This window comes from Hemitrygon akajei, chromosome 5, assembly GCF_048418815.1.
Source record: "Hemitrygon akajei chromosome 5, sHemAka1.3, whole genome shotgun sequence".
Taxonomy (NCBI): Eukaryota; Metazoa; Chordata; class Chondrichthyes; order Myliobatiformes; family Dasyatidae; genus Hemitrygon; species Hemitrygon akajei.
In genome coordinates, this window is record NC_133128.1 from 70,230,518 (window position 1) to 70,243,196 (window position 12,679).

A 12,679-nucleotide genomic window follows, 5' to 3' on the forward strand; every position below is an offset into this window, starting at 1 on the left:
CAGTCCGGATCAGAAAGCACATCTGCTCCTTGCTGACAATCAGCACCGGTACATCTCAGGGATGTGTGCTTTGCCCACTGCTCTACTCTCTCTAAACCCATGAATGTGTGGCTAGGCACAGCTAAATGCCACCTAAAATTTGCCAATGACACAATTGCTATTGGCAGAATCTCAGATGGCGACAAGGAGGCATACAGGAGTGAGATAGATCAGCTGGTTGAACGGTTTTGAACAAAAACTTTATACTCAATGTCAGTAAGACCAAGGAATTGATAGTAGACTTCAGCAAGTGGAAATCAAGGGAACATTCACTCAGTCCTCTTTGAGGGATCAGCAGTGGAAAAGGAAGCAGTCTGAAGTTCCTGGGTGTCAGCATCTCTGAAATCTATCCTGAAATGCAATTACAAACAAGGAGCATGAGTGACTATATTTCATCAGGAGTTCGAAGAGATTTGGTACGTCACCAAAGACTGTAGCAAATTTCTACAGATGTACCTGGGTGAGATTTCTAACTGGTGGCATCACTGGTATGGAGAGGGCGCAGGCACTGGATCAGAAAGAAACTACAGAAGGTTGCAAACACATCCAGCTCCATCTTGGGTACTAGTCTCCCCAGTATTGAGGACATCTTCAATAGGCAATGCCTCCAAAAGGTGACATCTATCAACCACAACATGCTCTCTTCTCATTGCTACTATCAGGGAGGTGGTACAGGAGCCTAAAGCCTCACACTCACCATTTTAGGAACAGATTCTTCCCCTAAACCATCAGATTTATGAACAGACAATGAACCAACCCATGAACACTACCTCACTATATTTGGCTCTCTTTTTGTATTACCTATTTAATTATATGTATTTCTTATTGTACTTAAATATTGTCTTTTTATGTACAGCACTGTACTGCTGCAAAAAAAAACAAATTTCCCGACATATACTGGTGATACTAACCTACTAAACCTGAAACTTATTCTGATGCTGAGTTACAGTCACACTTTTTTCCAGCAGTCATCCAATACAATTGGGATATCTATGAACTAAGACATCCAAATATTCCTACTTTAGCTCCTCCTGGATATAAAGAACCGAACTTTACTGGACACACAAATTGCTGGAGGAACTCAGCACAGGAGGCAGCATCTGTTGAGTGAGATGAACAATTGACATTTTGGACCATGACCCTTCATCAGATCTGGAAGGAAAGAGGGCAGAAGCCAGAGTAAAAGGGTGAGAGGAGGGAGACGAGCATGATTTGGTGGATGATAGTTGAATACAGGTGATGGGGAAAGACAAGAAGGTCTGGAAAGACAGAAAAGTGAATGGTTAGAAGATGGGAGGTAGTATGTGCAAGAGGCAAAGGGCTGAAGAGAAAGGAATCTGATAGAAGACAAGAATAGACCATAGAGTAAAGGCAAGTGTGGAACCAGTGGGAGGAAGGTGAAGATGATGTGCAGGTTTTGAGGATGGGGAAGGGAAGGGAGGGGTAACGGGGACCATAGGGATAAGGGAAAACAAAGAGGACAGTATAAGACAATGTCAATCTTGTTGCCATCAGATGGGAGACTACAAAGATAGAATATGTGGTGTTGCTCCTCCAATCTGCACCTGGCCTCAACATGGCAGTAGAGGACGCCATGAGCAAACTTACCAGTGTGGAAATGAGATGTGGAATTCGCACACTGATAATAACTGTCCACAGCCTCTGCCTCTGCACTCTGGAGGCCAGACACAAATTGAAGGAGAAACACCTAATTTTATGTCTTAGTAGTACTCAATTTGCTGATATCAATAACTACTTCTCTGACTTCCAGTAAACACTCTCATCTGACTCTTGTCCCACCCCAATTTATTTTCCCTTCACTTTCTGCCCACTTTACCCCTTCACTTTCCCCTCCGCCACCCTCACAACCTGCTGATCACCCGCACCTTCTAACATCATTCCCTTTTCCTTCCTCCCCCACCTTCCTACCTTCCCCCTCACCTGGATTTACCTATCATCTTCCAGCTCACGCTCCTCTGCCTCTGCTTCCCCCCACATTTTAATTCTGGCTGCTGGCCTATTTCCTTTCCAGTTCTTCAAGAAGGGCTATGGCCCAAAACGCTGATGTTCATTTCCCTCAGTAAATGCTGAAGAGTTCCTCCAGCATCTGCAATCCCTCATGTGTTCCAAACTTTATTGTATGCTTCACAACACTTGTAATGGCAGATTTAAATCATGGTGCCAAAGTCCCAGAAACGATGAAGCCCTTGTAATGATATAACATCAAGGATAATTTTATAGTAATTTGTGTCTCTGCAAAAACAGACATTCTGTCATTTAAAAAGGTTTAACAACAAATTAAAACATTTTTTAAATATACAAGATGGTCAAGGGAACCACATTGGTCCGTAGTTTGCTTTCTGCAGTGAAAGATCCCATTAGCCGTTCACTTCATGTACAGTTTCCTGGAGGAGTTTTGCAGGCACAGATAGTTTCTGGATGATGCTCTTTACTGGGGATTCATGGTTTTTGTAATAACGTCAAATAACCACACGGATCTTCCATAAATCTGTCTTAAGTATCATCACGCAGGCATACAGCCAAATCCAGAAACAAAAATAGGCAATATGTATCATATTTATATTACGCACAGAGAACTAAGTAATTGGATGTTGAGATTAATGAAATAGAAGAGTTGGAAAGAAAATTGGAATAGCTACTTTAGATTCCTTTAAATTTATAAGATTGAATTTATTTAAAGAAAATAGGACTATAATCATAAAATTTATTTTTCCAAGGCCAAAGATGCTTTTCAACTGAAGAAGTATGAACTATGACTTACAGCAGTTTAAAATTCTACTTTTCTCGCAATTGCCTTAGTCCAAACTTCTTCAGTTGTTTTTAGCATCTTACTAATAGTCAAAAGATTTCAGGTCCAAACCATTGTGATGACTTTGCTACTGAAGATGTTGACAAGGATTGTAACAGCTCTGTCTGTGTGGGATTTTGGTAGTCTCCGATAGAAGTCTGAATTCCTGTGTATTACTTTGTATGTGCATTACCAACTATTGCTGTTGTATTAGGTAGCAATAATGGTATCCCATGGCAATGTCATCACCCTTATAATCATAACTACTATGGTTGTGACTAAAACTCTGATATGTGTATTTATATTTTTATTAGCAGTTTTTGATTAGAGCCTAATCATAACATACATTTAGAACACATCTTAAACTAACCAGCACTGCATGCAAGTGCTTTGGGATAACTAAGATCATAGTCACATCCAATTAGATCTTGTGGATTTTCTATTACTATGTTTCCTAGGACAAGATATTAAATTTGGATGGTCAACCAACTCCAAATTGAATAGTGGAGAGAGTTGAAGGGCTTCTATGTTTTGAATTATGCATTTAATCTGTAAGAGTAGAAGCAAACACATGCCCATGGCTCATCTGCCTGTTTATGCACTGTGCAAAGATTCAGCCCGGACTTTGCAATTTAGCCTTTGTCCATCATGGTAATTGTCTTCATATACAAGAAAAATATTCAGTGGACTGTGGTTCTGTCACTCAAGGCTACAAATTGGAAAAAAGGTACAAACTAGCAACTCCCTAAGGTGCAGGCAACATTTTATAGAAAGACAATTTTGTTAGGCAATATAGATGGGCATTCTGCTTAAATTTCAGAGATGGCTTTTGAAAGTCTTCAGTTTTCAGTATAGATACCTGGGAGATGCTGATCAGACAGGTCTGGTAGACAAGTATTTCAGGAGCAAATGGCTAGCTCCTCTCTCCTTAAAACTCTGAGACTCTTAGTACATGTGAGTAAACAGCCCAAATTGCCACTGTTCCATTCCACATTAAATGGCCATGAAACAGAAGAAGAAAGTTCAAAGATATTAATAGTGTGAATGCAAAGCTGCACACCAAGGCTTGCATTCTCATTCTTCTAATTCTGCCTGTTGCTCCACAAATTCAACCAAGTCCCTGACAGCCCGTCTTCAGCTGCCAAGATGAAATTTAAACACCTTAAATTTCTCTGCCCCTTTTCTCCTTTTTCTACTTTAAGACACTAATCAAAACCTACCTCGTTGACAAAGCTGTAGGTTGTTTGCCCTAACATATCTTTAGTTCAGTAATTTTGCAAACATTCCCATGCAACATCTGTTGATGATTATGTTCAATTAAACAGGCTATGTGCATAGAAGTAGTTGTACCTGATGCGACAAGAAGCAAAATCATCTATCTGCTGGATCTTTGAAGAATAATGGCAAAGCTTATATGTTATTATGAGTCTTGATGAAGGGTCTCTGCTCAAAATGTCATCTCTTTACAGCTCTCCACAGATGCTGTCTAACATGCTGAGTGCCTCTAGCATTTTGTATGTGTTGCTCTGGATTTCCAGCATCTACAGAATCTCTTGTGTTTCTGCTATTATAACACATTTTTATTCCGAGTGCTGTATAATGACATATTTTCATGCACGCTCACAATAGATGTGGTGAAAAAACTGCAGATGTACTATCAGACTCAAGACAGCTCTGAACTTTCAGAAAACAGAGAGAAAACCTTTCCAGCTTTCATTCACAAAATATATGTCAACATATTCTGCTCATAATTGAAGACTGTTTTAAGGTTACATGATAGCGAGAGGGGAACCACTCAAGCTGGAATGTATAGATGTTGAATTGGAGGAAGGGCATTTGCAGGAATACACTGATATTGTAAGTGGAAGCCCCAGGTGTGCCAGTCAGTCGGAATGCAGGCACATGCCGGCTGCCAGCAGTAGCAGTCATCGAGAAATGAACATGCAATGTTAGAAACTCAATTTTCTACCTGCATATACAAAAATCAAAACTCCATATATTTTGTAAAGGCTTGGTAAATTTGCTCCCATGTTTTTTTTATCCAATTTAAGTCTGCCTTATGGAATAGTTTTCATTTATTGGTTTCAGTCTCAGCATTTCAGTATCTTGCAAACTAGTGGCCAGTCAAACTGCCAAAGAAAGATTGATGGCATGCAGTATATGTAATAGTAATCAAGCAGCTTTTTCTGTTTTAGCTCTTAGCCACACTCTTATCCAAAGAAAATTGTTGTTCCCAAGTTATATTAGAAGTGCTTCTGAACTAAAGTAGACTACCAGTGAACAAAGACTGAATTTCAAATAAACTAATATTTGCTTGGTTCACTTCAGAATACTTTGTCGGCCTCCACAACTGTACTGACGTAAGAGACTCTGATGGATTCAAGTGCAGCAAGAGACTTTCTGGACCGGACTCTGTGTGTGCAGCTTGAACTCTCTACCTAGCATCATGGCCATTGATGGATGACCCTTGGGGTCTGGGACGGTAGGAGCGTGCACATGAGCATCAATGAGCTCTGCCAGTCCATCCAATTCTTCCTCATTGACTCATACAACACTCCTCTCATCTTGAGTTACACCCGGCTCTCCACTCAAGGCCCTCACTTCGCCTGAGCTGAGGATCCACCATTCAGACCACCTGCTTGCAATCTCAGCTGGCTGTAAATCCATGGACACGGAGGAACTCTCGACCTCACCAAACTCTCAAAGGAATACCACACTTAGCCATTGTTTTCAGTAAAAGGGAGGTCAACACTGTTCTGTCTCACAGACCACACAACTGCGCAATCGACCTCCATCCTCCCACAGTCTGAAGACGTACTGGGCAGTAGGTTAATTGGTCATTGTACGTTGTTCCGCAATTAGACTCGGGTTAAATCGGCAGTTGCTGGGTGCACAGCTCAAAGGGCCAGAAAGGCTTATTCTGTCCTGTATTTCAATAAATAAATAAATATCTTTAATAAACCTGATGTTTGTGTTTTCCTTAATATTTAACAGTACTTTAAATCACTGTCTTGAAGGAATAGCATACCAAAGATTTACTATACTCTGGAAATTTCTCCTCATTTAATACCAAATATCCAGCACCCATTTATACATGCCCAGCCAGGATGAACATTTCCTCTGCATGAACCTTGTAAAGCCTCAGAGGAAGATTTGTACAGATCACCTCTCATTCTTCTAATGCCAACTGAGAGTGCAGGCAGTCTGCTTAATCTCCCTAAAGGACAAACCTGCCAATCTAAAAATCAACCAGCTAAACCTTTGTTGCATCCCATCTATCATCTTTATACCTCTTTAGGTATGAAGATCAGACTTCGACACAATAATGCTGTTGAAAGTATTACATCCCTATTCTTTACTATGCCTGAGTTAACTTTCAGTGATTAATTTTCAAGGTTACTCATGCTTCTCCAAGCATCAATATTGCTCAATCTTTTACCATTTAAAAATATTTCACCTTTCAATCCATTTATGCATTTTTCCATCTACCATGTCCTTACCCATTCAATTGACATGCCTATATATTCCTTTCAGCTCACATTGTCAAACAGCTATGTCAGGATGCTGATTATTGACTATAGCTCAGCATTTAACATCATCATTCCTACAGTCCTGATTGAAAAGCTACAGAACCTTGGCCTCTGTACCTCCCCCTACAATTGTATTCTCGACTTCCAAGCTGCAAGACCACAATCTGTGCAGATTAGAAATAACATCACTACCTCACTGGTGCTCCTCAGGGATCTGCTCTACTCTCTCTACCCTCATGACTGTGTGGCTAGGCATATCTCAAACAGCATCTATAAATTTTATGTCTCCTATTTTGAACAATTTATTTTAACTTAACTATTTAATGGACATAGATACACTTAATGTAACTCAGTTTTTTTCCTCTATTTTTTATTTATCATGTATTACATTGTACTGCTGCCATAAAGTTAACAAATTTCACTACATATGCCAGGGATATTAAATCTAACTCTGATTCTGATTAACAGCAAAGATGGCTAAACTATTTTTGAGCCCCTCATTTGTGTATAACTAAACCCACAATACTAGTCTCTGTCGCATCTCACTCATTGCATCTGAAAATCAAACATTTATTCCACATTTGTTTTCCGTCTTTTAACCAATCCTCATTCAATACCAGAGCACTCAAAAGTTCAAAGTACATTTATAATCAAAGTATAACCTTTGATAACATGATACAACCTTGAGATCTATCTCCTAACAGACAGCCAGGAAACAAGAAAAACTTAAAAAGAAGACCGCCAAAAACCCCATTTGCTGAGAGGAAAATAAAATCATGCAAACAATAAACCAAGCAAACAGCGTTTTGAACTGAAGCCACAAAGGGAGCATGAAACTCAATGTCAGGCACTCTTAATTTTGTCAGTAACCTTCTGAAACTCCTCGAGTCAGCTGGCTGCTGCCTCAGAAAACAGATTCATTAAGCATGATTTCCCTTTGAAATTTTCTATGTTTACTCTACCTAATCCTATTATTTTCTGTCTACATTGTACCACTTCTTTAATAAAAGGTACCAGTATTTTCCCAACTCGTCAGGCTAATTGATCTCCAGCTCCCAGTTTTCTCTTCTCCCCACCTAAAACACTGGGATTTTACTCATGGAGTCCATTCTGGAATCTATGGTGTTTTGAAAGATGACAGGCAGTATATCCACAACCTCCAATACCCAAGGATGCAGGTCTTTAAGTCCTGGAAATTTCTATTGTTAGCTTCTTACAAATATTAACTTCTTTGACTTCTTTGCTTACTCACAGGTTAAATATTCCTTTATTTTCAGGAAGCTTTCTATTTCTTCTTCTGCTTTCTGTTTTTAATATTTGTTTAAGTTATCTGCTATTTATTCACCTAATTGTGTTCTCTGGCCTCAGCCTGTAAAAGGAATCATGTTATTTTAGCTAACGAGCTCTAATATTATCCTGATCTTCAGGCTTACCAGTTTTGTTGGCAACATTGTAAGCCTTTAGCTTCAGTATACATTCAATGGCCACTCTATTAAGTACAGGAGTGAATCTGTTAGAGTGGCCGCAAGAGTGGAATCCAGCGTGGCCTTCTTCTGCCGTAGCCCATCCACTTTAAGGTTTGACACATTGTGCATTCAGCAATGTTCTGCAAACCACTGCTGTAATATGTGGTTATTGAGTTACTGTCGCAATCCTGTCAGCTTGAAGACATCTGGCATTTCTCCCCTGACCTCTCTCGTTAACAAGGTGTTTTCACCTGCAGAACTGCCACTCACAGAATGCTCTTTGTTTTTCACACCATTCTCTGTAAACTCTAGAGTCTGTTGTGTGTGAAAATCCTAGGAGATCAGCAGGTTCTGAGATACTCAAATCACCCCGTCTAGCATCAACAATCATTCCACAGTCAAAGTCACTTAGATTACAATTCTTCCCCATTCTGATACTTGGTCTGAACAACAAATGGAACCTCTTCACCACATCTGCGTGCCTCTGAGCATTGATTTGCTGCCACATGATTGGCTGATTAGATATTTGCATTAAGGCTATTAAACCAAAAGACATAGAAGCAGAACTAGACCATTTGGCCCATCAAGTCTGTTCTGCCATTTCAACATGGCTGATACACTTTCCCTCTCAACGCCATTCCCCTGACTTCTCCCCATAACCTTTCAAGCCCTCACTATCAACCTCAGGCTTAAATATACCCAGTGCCCTGTGCTCCACTGCCACCTATGGCAATGAATTCCACAGATTCACCACCCTCTGGTTAAAGAAATTCCTCCTCATCTCCATTCTAAGTGGTTGCCCCTCTATTCTGAGGCTGTGCTTTCAGGTCCTAGGCTCCCCACTTTAGGAAATAGCCTCTCCACTATCTTGGCCTTTCAACAGTCAATAAGTTTTGATGAGATCCCACTTCATTCTTCTTAATTCTAATGAATACAGGCCCAGAGCCATGAAACCCTCTTCATACAATAACCCTTTTATTCCCAGATTTTCTTGAACCTCCTCTAAGCCCTCTCCAATATCAGCACATATTTTCTTAAAAAGGGGGCCAACACTGTTCTCAGCACTCCAAGTGAGGCCTCACCTGTGCCTTATAAACCCTCAGTATTACATCCTTGCTTTTAATTCTAGTTCTCTCAAAATGAAAGCTAAAATTGCACTCACCTTCCTCACCACCAGCTCAACCTGCTACTTAACTGTTAGGGGATCCTGCATGAAAACTCTCATGTCCCTTTTCACCTCCGATTTTTGAACTTTCTCCCCATTTAGACAAGTCTATGCTTTTATTCCTTGTACCAAAGTGCATGATCATACACTTCCCAACAGTGTATTCCATCTGCCACTTCTTTGCCCATTCTCCTAAGTCCTTCTCCAGCCCCCCTGCTTCTTCAACACTACCTGCTCCTCCACCTATCTTTGTATTACCCGTAAACTTGGCCACAAAGCAACCAATTCTGATATTTAACATAAAAAGCAGTCCTAACACCGACCCCTACAGAACACCAATAGTCACTGACATCCAATCAGAAAAGGCTCCCTTTATATTCACTCTTTACCTCCTGCCAATCAGCCAATTCTCTATCCATGCTGGTATCTTTCCTGTAATACCATGGGGCCTTATCATGTTCAATCTCAGGTGAGGCACCTGAAAATCCAAGTGCAAAAAATCCACTGATTCTCCTTTGTCTATACTGATTATTATTTCCTCAGAGAATTCCAACAGATCTGTCAGGCAAGATTTTCCCTTAAGGAAACAATGTCTTTAGCACATTCTATTATGTGCCTCCCAGTACCTTGATAGCTCATCGTTAACAATCGACTCCAACATCTTCCCAGCCACTGAGGTCAGGCTAACTGGCTTATATTTTTTTATCTTCTGCCACCCTCCCTTCTTGAAGAATAGAGTGACATTTGCAATTTTCCAGTCCTCCAAAACCATGCCAGAATCTAGTGATTCTTGAAAGATGATTATTAATGTCTTCACAATTTCTTCAGCTCCCTCTCTTTTTCAGAATCCTGTTATGTAGTCCATCTGGTCCAGATGACTTATCTACCTTTAGACCTTTCAGCTTCCCAAGTACCTTCTCCCTAGTAATAGCAACTTCACTCACTTCTGCCCCCTGACACTCTCAAACCTCTGGCATACTGCTAATATCTTCCACAGTGATGACTGATGCAAAATACTTATTCAGTTTATCCATCATTTCCTTGGCCCCCATTACTACTTCTCCAGCAGACCAGTATCTACTCACACTTCACTTTTTATCTATTTGAATTAAAACTTCAGGTATCCACATTGATATTATTGGCTTACTTTCAGGTTTCATCTTTTCCCTCCTTTTTGGCTTTTTAGTTGCCTTCTGTTGGTTTTTAAAAGCTTCCAAATCCTTTTATGTGGACTTTGACTTCCCCTGTCAGCCACAGTTGTGCTATTCTGCCTTTAAAATACTTCTTTTTCTTTGGAATGTATCTATCCTGTGTCTTCCACATTTCTCTCAGAAACGCCAGCCATTGCTGCTCTGCCATCACTCCTGTTAGTATCCCTGCCAATCAACTTTGGCCAGATCCTCTCTCATGCCTCTATAGTTTCTTTACTCCACTGTAATGCTGATAAATCTGACTTTAGCTTCTCCTTCTCAAAATTGCAGGGTGAATTCTGTCACATTATGATCACTATCTCCTCAGGGTTCCTTTACCTTCGGCTCCCCAATCAAATCTGGTTCATTACACAACGCCCAATCCAGAATAATAAATGCCCTAGTGGGCTAAACCACAAGCTGCTCTAAAAGTCCATCTTCTAGTCATTCTACAAATTCTCTCGCTTGCACCAACCTGATTTTCCCAATCTACCTGCATATTGAAATCCCCCATGACGATCATAACAATGCCCTTTATACAGGTCTTTTCTATCTTCTGTTAAAATTTGTACCACACATCCTGGCAAGCCTGTATATACTATAACTCCCATCAGGGTCTTTCTAGCTCTAAGTTTCCTAAGTCTACTTAGATCTCCCAATCAGTGTCACCTCCTTCTATGGATTTGATTTCAACAGAGCCATCCCACCCCTCTCCCTACCTGCCTGTCCTTTCAATACAATGTGTACCCTTGGATGTTAAGCTCCCAAACTATAATCTTCTTTGAGCCACGGCTCAGTGATGTCCGCAATATCACTCCTGCCAGTCTCTAACTGCACTACAAGATCATCAACCTAATTCCATATACTGTGTGTATTCAAATATGACACTTTCAGTCCTGTATTCATCACCCTTTTCAATTTTGTCCCCATGTTACACTGCAATTCATTACACTGACTGCAACTTTTCCCAGTCATCTGCCTGTCCTTCCTGGCAGACTCACTACATACTACATCTGCTTGTATATCTACTGCCCCAGCCTCAGTCCTATCCGCTCTGGTTCCCATCTCCCTGTCAAATCAGTTTTAAGCCCATCCCAAGTCTAGCAAAGTTGCCCACAGAAATATTGATCTCCCTGGGGTTCAGATGTACACTATCCCTTTTGTACAGGTCATACCTTCCCCAGAAGAGATCCCAATGATCCAAAAATCTGAAGCCCTGCCCCCTGCAGCAGTTTATCAGCAACACATTCATTCTAACCCTCACTGACACATGACGCAGGCAGCAAATCAGAGATCACTACCCTGGATGTCCTGCTGTTCCACTTTCTACCTAGCTACCTAAAACCTCACTTCCAGACCTCCTCCCTTTTCCTGCCTATGACATTAATACCTATACAGTACATACCGAGACTTCTGGCTTCTCCCCCTTTAGAATGTCATGGACACAATCCAGGACAATTATTTTATTTTAGTGATATAGCAAAGATTAGTCCCTTACAGCCCTTCAAGCCACGCCGCCCCAACAACCCCAGTTCAATCCCAATCTAACCATGAGGCAATTTACAATGACCAATTAACCTACCTGGTACGTTTTTGGACTGTGGGAGGTAAAGCAGAGGACCCAGGGGAAACTCACACATTCCACGGGGAGGGCGTATAGAGACTTCTTACAGATTGACATTGAAATTGAACTCTGAACTCCAGAGCACCACAAGCTGTGATAGCGTTGCACTGACCGCTATGCCATCATGGCACCTACGTGATGTGACATCCCCAACCCTGAATAGACCATGCAGCCCATCAAGTCTGCTCCGATTATCCCACTCAACCCCATTCTCCTGCCTTCTCCCTGCAACCTTTGACACCCTTACTAATCGACAACCTATCAACCTCTGCTTTAAATATACTCAGTGACTTGGACTACACAGCTGTCAGTGGCAGCGAATTAATCAGACTTACCACCCTCTGGCTAAAGAAATTCCTCTTCTTCTCTGTTCTAAAAGGACATCTTCTGTCCTAAGGCAGTGCCCTCTGGTCCTAGATCCCACACTACAGGAAACATCCTCTCCATGTCTATTCTATCTAGGCCTTTTGATATCTTCCCAAAGAGTCTCAGCCCGAAACGTAACATTTTCCACAGATGTTGCCTGGCCTGCTGAGTTCCCCCAGCATTTTGTGTGGGTTCTTATCTTATGGAGTAGCCTCGTGTGTGGCACCTTGCCAAAGCCTTGATGAAAATCCAAGTAAACAACATCCATTGACTCTTCTTTGTCTAACCTGCCTGTTATATCCTCAAAGAATTCCAACAGATTTGTCAGGTAAGATTTCCCCTTAGGGAAACCACAGTGCCTATGGCCTATTTTATCATGTACCCTGAAACCTCATGCTTAATAATGGACTCCAACATCTTACCAAACACTGAAGTCAGGCTACACACACAAAATGCAGCAGGCCAGGCAGCATCTATAGGAAGAAGTACA